This window comes from Corvus hawaiiensis, chromosome 4, assembly GCF_020740725.1.
Source record: "Corvus hawaiiensis isolate bCorHaw1 chromosome 4, bCorHaw1.pri.cur, whole genome shotgun sequence".
NCBI lineage: Eukaryota > Metazoa > Chordata > Aves > Passeriformes > Corvidae > Corvus > Corvus hawaiiensis.
This window is the reverse complement of record NC_063216.1, coordinates 62,969,808-62,983,277: the sequence shown is the minus strand read 5'-3', so window position 1 is coordinate 62,983,277 and position 13,470 is coordinate 62,969,808. Positions and strand designations below refer to the sequence as shown.

The 13,470-nt window shown below is 36.2% G+C and overlaps 1 protein-coding gene across 9 annotated transcripts in view; it reads left to right on the top strand.

Moving 5' to 3' along the window:
• The window catches only part of TAFA5 (TAFA chemokine like family member 5), a 518,314-nt gene that overhangs the window by 383,732 nt on the left and 121,112 nt on the right, over nucleotides 1–13,470 (top strand). The window lies entirely within an intron of this gene.

Here is a 13,470-nt window from a genome sequence, read left to right as displayed (position 1 = left end):
TAAGAGCTCATTATCTCAGGCAAAATTCCTCTCAGTGGGGTGAGTTAGCCAGAGAAACAGGTACAGGTTAGAGCATCTGGTTTTACACTAAAAGAGTGGGTATGGGATAAAAGCTACAGTGAATACCCATTTATTAAAAGGTGGTTGTGCTTCAGGCATCCATACAAGTCAAGCCCTTTTTTTGGGCAAGTGCCATTCTGGGAGCCACAAACCAGAAATACCCCTCCCGAACTATCTTTAGAGCATGGTAAATCCTGAAAACCATTGCACCTGTGCTAGAAAGGGCTGCCAACTTGTGATGTCATCAGTCTCCTTGGAGTCTGTGTGCAACTCACTGTTGCCCAGTTACCCTAGGAACTCCACCCTCTGTTGGTCAAAGTAGCATTTCTTCTGTTGAGCACAGCCAGCACTGCTACAAGTCATTAAAAATGTCCTGGGTGCTGTTAACAAATACCTTTTGAGTAGTGCAGAACACCAGGATATCATCCAGGTATACCATAGCATAGCTACAAACTCCCTAAGAACAGCATTTACAGAATACTGGAATGTAGCCTGAGTGTTGCAGAGACTGAATGGCATCGGAGGATGCTCATAGTGGCCCCTTATAGATCCACCATAGAGGGCAGAGGAGCCCACTGCAGACATTCAGAACACTTCAGAGTAAGAGGCAAGGAGTGCTGGTTCTTTACTCTGATGTCTTTCTGCTTCCTGCAATCCATGCAGAGGCAGAGACTCGCATTCTTCTTTGTGAAAAAATGCCATATGGAAGTCCCCAACAGGGGAGTCAGAGAAGAAGTTGAACCCATACACCAGATTGTTCTCGAGGTACTCCTCAAGGGCTGCTGACTCAGATCCTGACCAAGCCAAGGTGCTCCCAGAGAGCACCTCCTCCTGAGTGGGGGAGTCACAGGTGACAATCTCTCATACAATCAGAATGGTGAAAGGTGTTTTTCTATTAGACATGGGAAATGTGCAAATCAGCACTTCTGTAATTCCTAACATGATTATAGAACACCGTCTGTGTGTGCATGGAGCTTGCCAAAATGTCTCCCTCAAACTAGAAAGATACTGGGGTGTTGAAAATGCTTGTTACTTGGGTAAATCCACTACTTTGTTACATTAAAAATGCTAAATCTAGATATTCGCATTAAATCCTGTATAAAACCTTCTAAAATTGCCATAAAGAAAGCTGGATGGCCCTGTTGGGATGCAGCATGCTATATATGGTAGATATATGTAACCTGTAAAAATGAGTAGATCACCTCAGCTATAAATGACATCTGAATGAAATGCAGGAAAAAAATAGTAGTGAAATGATACAGAAATGAATGATAACAGAGGCCTTCTAATATAACAATATTGTACCTCCTTGGTCAATATGCCTAGTATACCTCCCAGAAAATCCTTATTTATAATGTACAATACCGACTGGAAGCAGCCATGTGTAAAAATACCATCTTGAAAAGTACCATTGAGTTGGAACACCAAATGCACCCATTGTAATGTCTAACACCCACAGCACTCATTACAACCTATCATGAGCATGTTGTATGTGCCTTTCAGTCTTCTTGGCAGCTTGTTCTGTTTGAGGGGTGATTTGGAAAGGGAGCATTTTCTGAAAAAGACACAGACAAATCGTTCCAATGATGGGCCAGGGGAAAAAATGGAAATGCAGGCATATGATGACAAATACGATGTTTGGCTTTGCTTCAGTCACTTCAATATTACAGTATGTAGCATGCTCAGAACTGCCAGCTTCTGAAAGAACGGAGATTTCAGCATTGTCACAGTATTTAAAAACAAGACATCTGACACCAAACAACAAAAAAAAAAACCCTCAATATTTTTCATTCTTGGTGGATCAACAAGATTTGATTACTTAAACTGGCACTGTCAACACAGATGTCCTTCAGGTATTTTCTCTGGTGTGCCTATGTGTTGGCGTTCATGTAAAGTATGTGCCATTCCGGTTCATCCTGTCTCACACTGTAGAATGGTTTCTAAATTTTTACATCCTGAAGCAGCTGCAGAATTGAAAACTATGTCTTTTTTAAAGAACAATTTTTTGTGTCATAGAAGGAAAATATAGTTGATCTTGTATGCATGAAAACTAGTTAAATAGTAGTTCAACCCAGTGAGTAAACTTATAGAGCAAAAGCGATTGTTTAAAGTTTCTTTTAAAAACAGTTTCCTTTTTTGGAAGAAGGTGCAAGTGAAATATTTCAATGAACAGGTAAAAATTTCTGTCTTTAGGTGATATGACAGTAAATTCTTCTGTACATATATACTACCACCCAAGTAGTAGCACATATGATTATATGTATTAAAAAGCATCTCTTCCAGAGGTACTACCAAGTTTTTGTGTTAAGGAAAACAAAAGAAGCACTGAAATGAATATGAAATAATTCATATTCCTATTCTACAATATTAATTCCTTGTAGTAGGACTAGTAATGAACTTCACTGAAGGTTATGTGATATATTCCTAGCTGTACTTATTGCTTTGCCATGACAAGGGTTCCTTCCAATAGAAATACCTCTTTTGGACTTAAAGATACCACAAAGACTTTTAAGGACAGAAATGTTAATTTTCATGCTTGATCAGCCATGTTCCCTTGCTTTATGCTGCTTGTATTCATCTGGTGTGTTTACCCAGATATCTTGGTCATGTTGACTGAACAAATACTCTGAAGTGAGGTGTGCTCAGCAAAACTATAGTAGCCATCAAACTAATTGGAAATTAGTTTTCTTTAGAGCAAAGAAGCTATGGGTTTCTCTTAGCTCAACCTATAGCGAGGGAACTGAAGAGCCTTCAGGAAAATATAATGAACTCATTAATCATAATCTGAGGGAACTTCAGAGGCAACGGTGAGAGTGTTTTAGCTCTTGATCTCCATAATGGGAAGAGATGATTCACTAATCCTTTCTTTCCAGGTGTTGTGGAAAGTGCGGTACAGGTTGAGCCGTTGGAACGATAGCTTACAAGCTTGACCTCTGATAAGGCAATAGATTCAAAATTCTTTAGCCAGGAGCTGGATATACTTAATCTGTCTCTGAAGAAAGATTTTGCAGCTTAATATGTAAACATTTTATCCAGTTTTATCCACTGTAAATCAAAATGTTCTCAGTGCTGGCCAAGAAAGTGAAGCATTGTTAGCTCATTAAATGAAAAAGGCTGAAGGCCAACACTTCTCTTCATCATTAAACTTTACTTGGCACATGTTGCATAGATGGTGGATGACTTGTGAATCCTCTTTAAAATTAAAAATTACCTTCTTTAACCTTGGTATCAGCTGTTGATTTTCCTATTAATACAAAAAATCAATGCAGATTAATATAGAAATAATCTAAAATGATCAGCAACCTCTGTGTCAGCTCTTGTACACATAAGACATGAGATATTACTTGTCCCCAAAACTTTCCACTTCGAATCTGAGGGAAGCAATATGTCAGATAAAGAGAAGAAGAAAGGAGGTAAGTAAAAGTTAAGAAGACCACTTAGCATTTGGTATGTAGTGTTTGTAAAGTTCAGTTAATTTTAGTTAAGTAATGATTATATTATGAAACATATAGTATTCTGCATATAGCTGGCTGGTTCCTGTGAAGATGAGAAACACAGTCATGGTAATGACATTGTTTGAAATCACGTGTAAAATATTTCAAATATAGTAACCTTCTGCTTAAGGTTATGGCTCTTAAGCCAATTCGAATACAGGAAATCTATACACCTGATAAAATGGTCTACTTTGAGTCCTGCATATTCAAAGTCTCTATAGAACGCAATCATTATATTTTGCTTATGCTAAAGCTTCCATATAACTTCTAATCACTACGTTTTCCTCTCATATTACATCTAGACATTACCCTTGTATTTATCTTTCTCAGGACTCACTGTGAGATTGCACCTGATTTAATACAGCTACACATTGCCCCTGAAAAGGAGGCTCTTCTAGGCCTGGCTGGAAATTCATGTCCCTCTCTTGCAGCTAGCAATTGTGTGCATAAATCAGTTGAGCTCACTGCTCTGACAGAAAGTCTTTTTTTCCTTTTTTTTTTAACGAGTTAATTTTCTATCAGATCATTGAACTGTTCCACTTCTTCTTTGATTGCACCATAATTAGATTTGAAACAAGTGGATAAGCAACTGTGTATGGTGCAAGAAAACAGAAGAAGAATTGAATAGACTAAGAGCGAACTATAGAGCATAGAGTATAATGAAACCACACCTTTATTTCTATATCTGGAAAGTCTACTAATCAAAGTGGGTTAGCAGATTAACACTGGCTTTACTATTGCAATCCATTGCCCTGTTTCATCCTTCTATTTTACATGTGCCCTCTTTTGTCTGGAGATGGTGAGGGATCAGTCACTTCAAATTATGGTAACAAGGCAAAATACTGCAACAAACATTTACCATGCCCTTAATCTGTTTGGGTTTTCTTTCAATAACACTGAAAACCAAATTACATTATGGAAGCATAAAGATAATCTTTTTGTTACAGGATCCCATAGAAATCCCACTGGCAACATCTACCCTGTGCAGCAAAGTTCAATGTTATTTTTCACACTGTTACTTGTTGATCTCAAAAACGTCTTAGGTTTCCCCCTATCAATTTCACTGGTCACAAGTAGCCCTTAGTTTGTAATCTAAATCAGATACAAAGTTTTCTGGCCTTTTTCCATGCCAAAAATAATGCATGATTGCCATTCACGTAAGCCACTTTCTGGTGAATTAGCCTCATGATGTCTTTGACTATGTGACAGTGTTGTGTTTCAACCCAGATTCTCCAGCCAGCTGTTTGCCAGAAAGAGAATTATATTATTGATGATATTATTATTATCATAATCAACAACAACGATAATAATAACAACAATAAAAACAACAACCATGACCACCAGACTTCTTTTTAAGGGCTGATGATCAGGAGCCATGCAGAGGTGCTGGTTCTCACTGTAGAGCTATCACTCTTAGAGCAAACTAAAACCATCACATATGTTTGGATTATTAAAGGAACAAATGTTACCTTGTCCATCACTGGTTTCAGATGTTTTAATCCTGTATTTCCGTAATAAAGTAGTCAGACTTAACAATTTGTTTAAGACTGGGAATAGGGAAAGTGCTTTCATTTCCAGTCATAATTTAGTCCAGTTCTCTCCTTTTGTTGATGTCAATTTCCATTGTGTGGACAAGTACAAAAATGTTCATGCTTTGCTTCAGTTTTCTCAGAATGGTAACTGTCTTAGAACAAAATTATTATGATTTGCACAAATCAGTAGAAATTGGAAAAATTTAGTATAGGATCTCAAGAGCAAGCAGAGACTGTATTTTCACAGTTCAGGTCCCTGAGAAAGGGAGACATGACAATGAAGGTGACTGTGTACTGACAACATTCACACAGTAGCTATTTGTTAGTAGCAGTCCAGTTTTAAATTACATTTTTGGACATAAAATCATTATTCTGTACTTTCTGAATGGGGTTTTTGAACTATACTTTCTAGTATTATAAATCAAGTGGCTCTGAAATTAATGAAATAAATTTTTAATGAATTAAAATACTATTTTATAGACAGTATCAAGTAATGCAAAGGATGAACTGACTAGTTGAATTTTCTTTCATATTTTAAAACTTATCTCAGGCTAGCATTACATGCTACATGTAGTGTGGCTTTCCATTTTTATGGATCCTCTTGCAGTGTCATCTATTTTGGTCTAAACAAAGGTTAGGAATACATAAATGCTGCTGAAGGTAGATACATACCTGAATTTTAAATTTCCCAGTTATTTTGTTGCATATTTTTATAAGTAATGAAGAGATTTTCTTGACTTGTTTTTCAACATACAAGGTGAGGGAAAAATAATGGTTTAATCATCTTAGAAAAAAGTAAGAGTAGTAGCAATATTTATAAATATATTAAAGGAGGAAAATGCTTGGAAAAGATCTATTAAAATCTATTTCCCTTGGGAAATACAATATCAGCTTGCATGATTAATTTACAGTGTCTCAAGGATTCACTGAAACCCATCTTAAATTTCTTTATGTGATCAATTCTGTTTTATTGCTCTGAGATTTATGCAATAAAGCAAATAAATGGTTGATTTATCTCACTGTTCCACTTGTGTGACAAAGCATGAGAGAAGCAATGAAGAGATGAAATCAACTGATGTAGAGAAAAGAATTTATTATATGCTAATGCTGTTTAGATTTGTGAAGATACTTATGCTAGATTTGTTTTGAGTGTTTCCTTAACATATCAGGAACACCAAAATGTTACTCAAATAAAATAATTATTTTTGCATTCAGACTTGAATATGATGTGTGTATATAGTCCCAATGCTTTAGAAAGTCCAAAAATTTTGCCTTTTGAATGAAAACTGAGGTTTTCTGTTTAGGTCATGAGTACATAGTAGAATAGAAATACATTATAAGCTTCACAAGTGTTGTCCAAAGTGCCTGAAAAATGTCATGGTGATACCATCACTAAGAATGACAATAGGTTTTTTAATTCTGCCAGAAATAATACCCAAGAATGAGGGGGGATGATCCTTGTCTAAGATAGAAACCAAAATTAAATCCAGATAACATGAAAGTCTGAGAAAGACACTGTGTAAGAAGAACATTTGGAAAGCTTATTTTATAGAATGAAGGTACTTTCTCAATGAAATGGTTTTAAAAAGGAATGTTTGTAATAGATTTTTCCTGAATTTTCAATCAACACTAGTGATAATAGGCACTGTAGTCATTGTTTGTGGATACTAATTTTTTTTTTTTTTAATATAGATGTATCCTTAGGTCACTGTCATGATTTTTACTGATGTCAAAATTGCATATTCTCCTCTGTCAGTAGAAGGTTTTGTAGATCTGGATCCTACAGTGTACAGCACATGACCACACATTTGTACAGAACCTTTCCCCATTTACAGCCAAAGGCAGGATCAACAAAACTTCAGACATGATTAGAAAGTTCAACACACAGCTCCTCACTATACAAGAATCAGTGGACAAGCACATCTTCCCTGGATGCCATCTTGGCATCTCATTTAGTTTTGCCTATGGCTGAAGGTGTGGCTGATTTTTAATTAGGTGTAAGGAGGTTTGGCCCAAGTTATTCTGATGATCATCAGGGATCATAGAAACAGAATCATCTAAGCTAAAAAAGATCTTTGTGTCCAGCCATAACCCAGAACTGCCAAGTCCACCACTAAACCATGTCTTTAAGTGCTACATCTACACATCTTTTAAATGCCTCCAGAGCTGGTGACTGAACCACTTCCCTGGGTGGCCTCTTCCAATGCCTGACAACCCATCTGGTGAAGAAATTTTTCCCAATATCCAATATAAACCTCCCCTGATGCAACTTAAAGCCATTTCCTCTCATCCTGTCAGTTGTTATTTGGGAGAAGAGACTGTCCCACAACATATTCAAAACCACTAAGAAATTTTTGGTGCATCTGCTGCCCTTGATAGCTACTCACCCACAAAAAAAAAAGCCTTGCATTTCACCTTCCTTCTTTCTAAGAGGAAAATAAATGGATTAGTGTGCCTCTGAAACTAAGATAATAGGTTTTTAAAGCATGAGAGTAGAGTAGGTTTTAAATTTGGGCTTTTCTCCTTTTTAAGATTTTTTTAGCTTGTCTTAGTGGTCAGTCAGTCATACACCTTTTATGACTTTAATTTTTCATAAGGAGTTACATGATTTCCATTTGCTTCCCTGGAATCATCTAGTGCTGATGCAGTGGCTGGAGTGAGGGTGTTTTTCAGGGTCATAGGTTGTTTCTCAGTCATCTCCTATCTGTCCTGTTGAGTGGGAATATTTGATGCACTTCATGGGCACTAAACTTATGGGCAGTACTGGGCCCAAATTAGCATTAGAAATAAATTGGGGATTGACTGTGCCATAATACAAGATAGGCCTCAGTGAGAGGGAAAGCTGTGTGAAGCTGGAAGGAGCTGTAAGAAGAGCTGTGCCACACGTGAATTCCTCCTTGTGTTCCTGGGTTGGACCACAGACTGGCAGTGCTTTACTTCAGGCAGCTGTATGAGACAGAATAATACTCACCTCCTTTCGTGCAGTATAGCCCATTGTTGGTTGATGTTGCATTGCAAAATAAGGTTTTAGATGCTACACCCAGTTAAGTGGAAAGAAGTATATGTTGGGAAATTTTAAAATATATTTGCTTGAAAAGACAGAACAAGAAATTGCCAGCATTTCTTTTTATTGTCCCTTTTCACTGTATTTTCAAGTACTCATTTTTCATGAGTACACATAATACACAAAAAGTACTAAAAATATATATTATTTTTAGATCTAAAAAATATCAGGATCATACTAGTAATATTACAGAGTATGCATTAGTGCAGTCCTCAGACGGTTTGATACATTTATGAAAGTTTATGTCGTTTTTGTTGTCACATCTCAGTGTTTCCAGAACATCTTATAGAGCTTGTTGAGAGCATCTGGCTGAGCTCTAAGGGAAGGTCTGACCTTAGGCATTTTAGTTAGTCCAGCATGCCTACAGTGCATGCAACTTAACTTTGTTAAGAAAAGAAAACTAGGTCTCTGTCAGAATTAATTCTTTGTGAGAAACATTTTTGGTGGAGACATCCTTCAAAGACAACATAGAGAGTGAGACTAGTGAATGGTGAGGATGAAGAGATGTGCAGTAGGATATCTGCTCCCTCATCATGTGAAAAGCCTGTCAGCATTCCTTGTCCCTGGGGTAGACATTCATTCTTGTTGAATCTTGTGATGCTGTATTTATCATATTTGCACTACAAGGCACCTGAGTGGTATTTACTGAGAAAGTATTCTGTTATGACAAAGCATTCAAAATGTCCAGGGTAATTTTCAAAAGCAATTTAAAGCCCATGGAGGCCAGAATATTCAGTTTTATCCACTCTGACTTCTTTTAGATAATTCCTGAGGAATATTGCCCATGGTTGATACTGAGGTGTTTTCTAACAGTGAGGTCAAAAGGTGAGCTGCGAAATGGTTGTCAATACATTCGGTGTGGTGATTAAGGCACAAATGTGAATGGAAACTGAATATCAGAGACAACATATAGAGAAATAGTCTCTCTTGAATGAACCATGTTCTACTTGAATACTCTAGTGCAATATATTTGTGTTTATGCTGTTCCTGTTTTATTGATGAGTCTTAAATCCAAGATGGTGTTCAATACATGTTCTGCCTAGTATCTTTGTCCTTGTCATTTTATAAACAACATATGTTTTCTCAGTAAAGTTGCTCACAGGCATATAATTTTACTTCTGCATACACCCTGAGGTCTGGCTACTGTGGCAAAAAGGAGCAATTTAGTGCTACCTTGAGATTAAGCGTTTTTGAGATCCACAAAGTGCACATTCTCTCACTTAATTCTGAACTGAGACAGCCCGTGCATATTGCTACTCTGGGCTTCTACACTAAGCACTGGATCCAAACGTCTTTTCCTCAAAAACTAGAATAGGAGAAAAATGCACCAGCCATGTTTTTGTAACAATACCACAGAGGACTCGAAGTCAAAGCCAGGACCCAATCTTTCGGAGGTTTCACAGAGTCTGAGTGTTATTTTGCAAGTTAGCTGCCTGGGGACTAATAGTTCTGGGAACCTCTGAGGTTTGGGGCTGTCCAAACTTCCACTGAGTCAATTTATCAGAAGTCAGGTATTCTGCTCTACTTCTCCCCGTGCAGACTTTTGTCATATAAGACCTGTAAAGGCAGAAGATTGTAGAAGATTTTTTTTTTCTCAAGGAAATGGTCTCATCTGCTGCAATTTATTCCTGTGTAATGTAGTTCCCACAGCTGCCTCCCTGCTTCCCTACTAGGAGATACAGTACTTTGTGAAGAAATATAAGCAGGTATCCATGTTCACTGGAGCCTGACCAAGTCCATCAGCACTCAATACACTGAGGCATCTAAACATGGCATGCTGGGGTTAATAGATTGAACCCATAGACTTAGTGGTTAGAACTAATGAAAAATAATTACTGATGAGGCAAGAAACTTGTGTTCTCTTCTCTTTTCAGTGTAGGAATTGAAATCTACTTTGTCTCTAGTCTAGAGATAAGGTAAGGGAGAAAATGAACACTGAATCTTTTTTGTTGTAGGTATATCACTGTGCAACCAGGAACATTGGAAAGAGAGGGGAGAATTTGGAACTGCAACCTAGCAAAGAGGACATTCTTTTGAATGGTTCCTTAGGAAAAAAAAAGAAGTACAAAGAAAAATCAAAAAAACTACTTGAGTAGTTCTTTACTCATCATCTGATTAAAAATAGACCTGAATCTGTGAACAGGTTGGCATTGTGCTTTGAGACAGTAACCAGAACCTGCAGATTCATACAATTCAGCTAAGTGCTTCTCTGATGTTATAAAATTTAATAACTCTGCTGTGCTAACAGCCATACTGCTTTCAGATACTGCACCTAATTATATCCTTAGTCTCCTTATCTCTTTCTGTGACTGAAAGTGTTACAGATATGTACACCTTATCCTGTCTTCAGAATCCCAGTGAATAACTTTCTTCTCAGTTTCTGAGTGGTAGCTGTGAACTATGTTTAAGGTAAAGTATGGTTGTTAGCTGATGCTTTAGATATTACATCAGACTCTCTCTTATTTGCACTAGGAACTGAATTGTGAGAACTACAGTCTTTGTTCATACAGTTGACCAGTCATAAATTATATTTTAGAAAATAAAAAGCAGGTATTTAATCAATGATAAATAATTATATTTATTTGGCAAAAGGATCAAGGAGCTTTTTTTTCTTTTTACTTGTCTTTTTTTAAGCTTTAAGGACTTAGCCAAGAGTTCAGTTTACCTTTCGTATCTTGATATTGGAACACTTCTTTCCCTTAACTCACAAACTTGACAGACAGAAGTGTTCTACCACAGTTTTCACTTTAGGACACTATACATTATATTTTCTATGAGCCAAATATCCTTTACAGAGATGTCTGGGAAATATGCCAGTTATAGTGGTCTCAGGAGAATCAGCAGGATTGCTGAAAAACAAAAAAGTATACTTAAATATAAGTACATTAATGTCTCGAATTAGTGCAACAAATGGCAATTGACAGCTTTTGATGAATCTTGGCACTAATTTCTGATCAAACAATGTATGAGGCTTTAAAGGAAAATGTATTAATCTCTTCATTGACATTAACAAAGATCTGAATCTGTAGCTTCTTAATTATGTCTACTTATAATTCATGTCAATTTTGTGCAAATACTGTTTGTGTAGTTTTGGCCTATCAGAACCACTGTATATTTCAAAAGTGAGCAAATCCGTGTCATTGCTAGGAATGATAGGATCATTTTGAAGGCACTCTGTTAATTTTGATGGCAAGGTGCTCAATTTCAGTTTACATGTGTTTGGCTGAGGTTGGTTGGTCCATCTTTGAGAAAGATGGCCTCTGGAAATACTGATTTTTTTTTTTTTTTCCATTTAGAGGTAGCCCAAAGTGTTCCAGATGTCAGAGCTCTGACTTACAGTTGTGCCAGATTTTGAATGAAAATTCCCAGGAGCAGAGCTCAATAGGGGAATATGCAGATACTCTGCTATTTATAGAAGAACACTAGCCTAATCAAATATCAACATAAGTGCACTTTTAAATAGAAAATCATGGTGAAAAGGTCTTCTATTACACGTTGATATAGCTCTTACGCATTTTGAAAGTAGGTATGAAGAACAAGTACCATTGGTTAATTAAGCATACTTTATCAGAATAAGTTTAAAGACTTGATAGTGCATATATTGTAAAAAAGTAAACCTTCCTCACCCCTACCTTTTAGTCAGATGGTGTGCTGGTATGGAGTTTTTAAAAGGAAAGGGAGGAGATTCAGGGATAATTTCAATTTTTCCTGTCCCAAATGTTAAATCAACAAACAGTCAGATGAACAACTAACCATATTTGATAAAACTTGGAATTGTCACTTCTTTTTGATATTTAAGTATTTTAATATTTTTGCTTTCAGAACCCAAAAGAAACTTCAATTCTATCACAGTGTTTCTCATTTTCATTACACTTGTGGCAGTGTTTTATGGCCTATCCACAGCAATTATAATGTGCTTAATTCCTACTGATGTGTTATAAGGGAATGTATTGATCCAATCAATTTTTAGGTGTACATTAAAAAATATTATATATATATATACATATATACATAGATATATTATAATTTTTAAATTATTGGGGCCTGATGCTACTTAAAACTGATTAAAACATTTAGATCAAAGTGTTCCCTGACTGTGCTGTAATGAAAAGAAGCTAAGCATCAAATGTACTAATTAGAAAGGCAGCTGTTTTCTTGTTAATATCTTAGCGTGAAATAATTTTTGCTGGGAAGATGAAAATGTCATCTTATCTTTAGAAGTTGCATAGTATGCAGTTGGGGTGGGGTTTTTGTGGTTTTTTGGTGTTTTTATATTTTTTTAATAAAAACTAACAAAAACAAAACAAAACCAAGGAACGTGATTTTTAAAATTTCAAAGAAATAACTTGTGACATCCAGATTCATTTTCTTTATAAGGCATTTACCAGTCACATGACTTCAGAAGAGAGTTGCTGTTAGCCTTCCCCGTCATCAGTGGAAAGACAAAGGTCTTTCCAAAAGATAAGGTTTAATTTCATTTAGATGACTAAGACAATTTTATTTTTTCCTCAAATACTATCAAGCTTTACATTTTTAGAGCATTTGACATGAAAGCACCTAAAAAAACTAGTTGCAGTATGTGTGAAAAAACTGTATTGCCACCTCAAAATGTCTGTTTTTCAGGAAGTCTCCTTGAGCAACAAAATTGTAAGTTAGGCTTTTAAATGCCCAAAAGTCAATAGGATAATATTTGCAGCCCAGTTGGACTTTTTTTTTCTATTAGAAGTATTGTCAACTTTTCACCACAGCTCAATAACACTGTGACACTGAAAATAAGACATCCCAGTTAATTCTTACTAACAAATTATGCTAATTATTTAAGTAATAAAAATCAAAATTAATATTATATACTCATAATAGCTTATCTTATTACGTATTACTACTTCTGGAGTGCAAAATGAGAAATTAATTATTTGACTTTAAAATGGAAGTTTAACTTTTTGAAATACCGGTTTTTTCTTAAGCAAATTTATTCAAAATAATTTTTGACTGTTCTTGTACCTATTAAGTCTAGCAGTGATAAAAGATTTTATGATCAGAGTTTTTAATTGTGTATAGAAGAGAGTTGCAGCTAAGCTTTCCAAACAGATGTGACTTCTGGGACAAATGTTATGCTTTTACCTTGCAAGGTTGTCTTTCAATAGTACGTTCCTGCCTGTGTTGTCATTCCCACAGTGGTCCCCATGAATCTTGCAGAATCTGTGGAACACACCCACATTGTCTCCTACACCGTCCAGATTTCTGCTCCTACTTGGGGAAAAAAAAAAAGGGGGTTTTTTTCCATTTCTGATTAATTAGTGAAAAAAGGACAGCGTCGGAG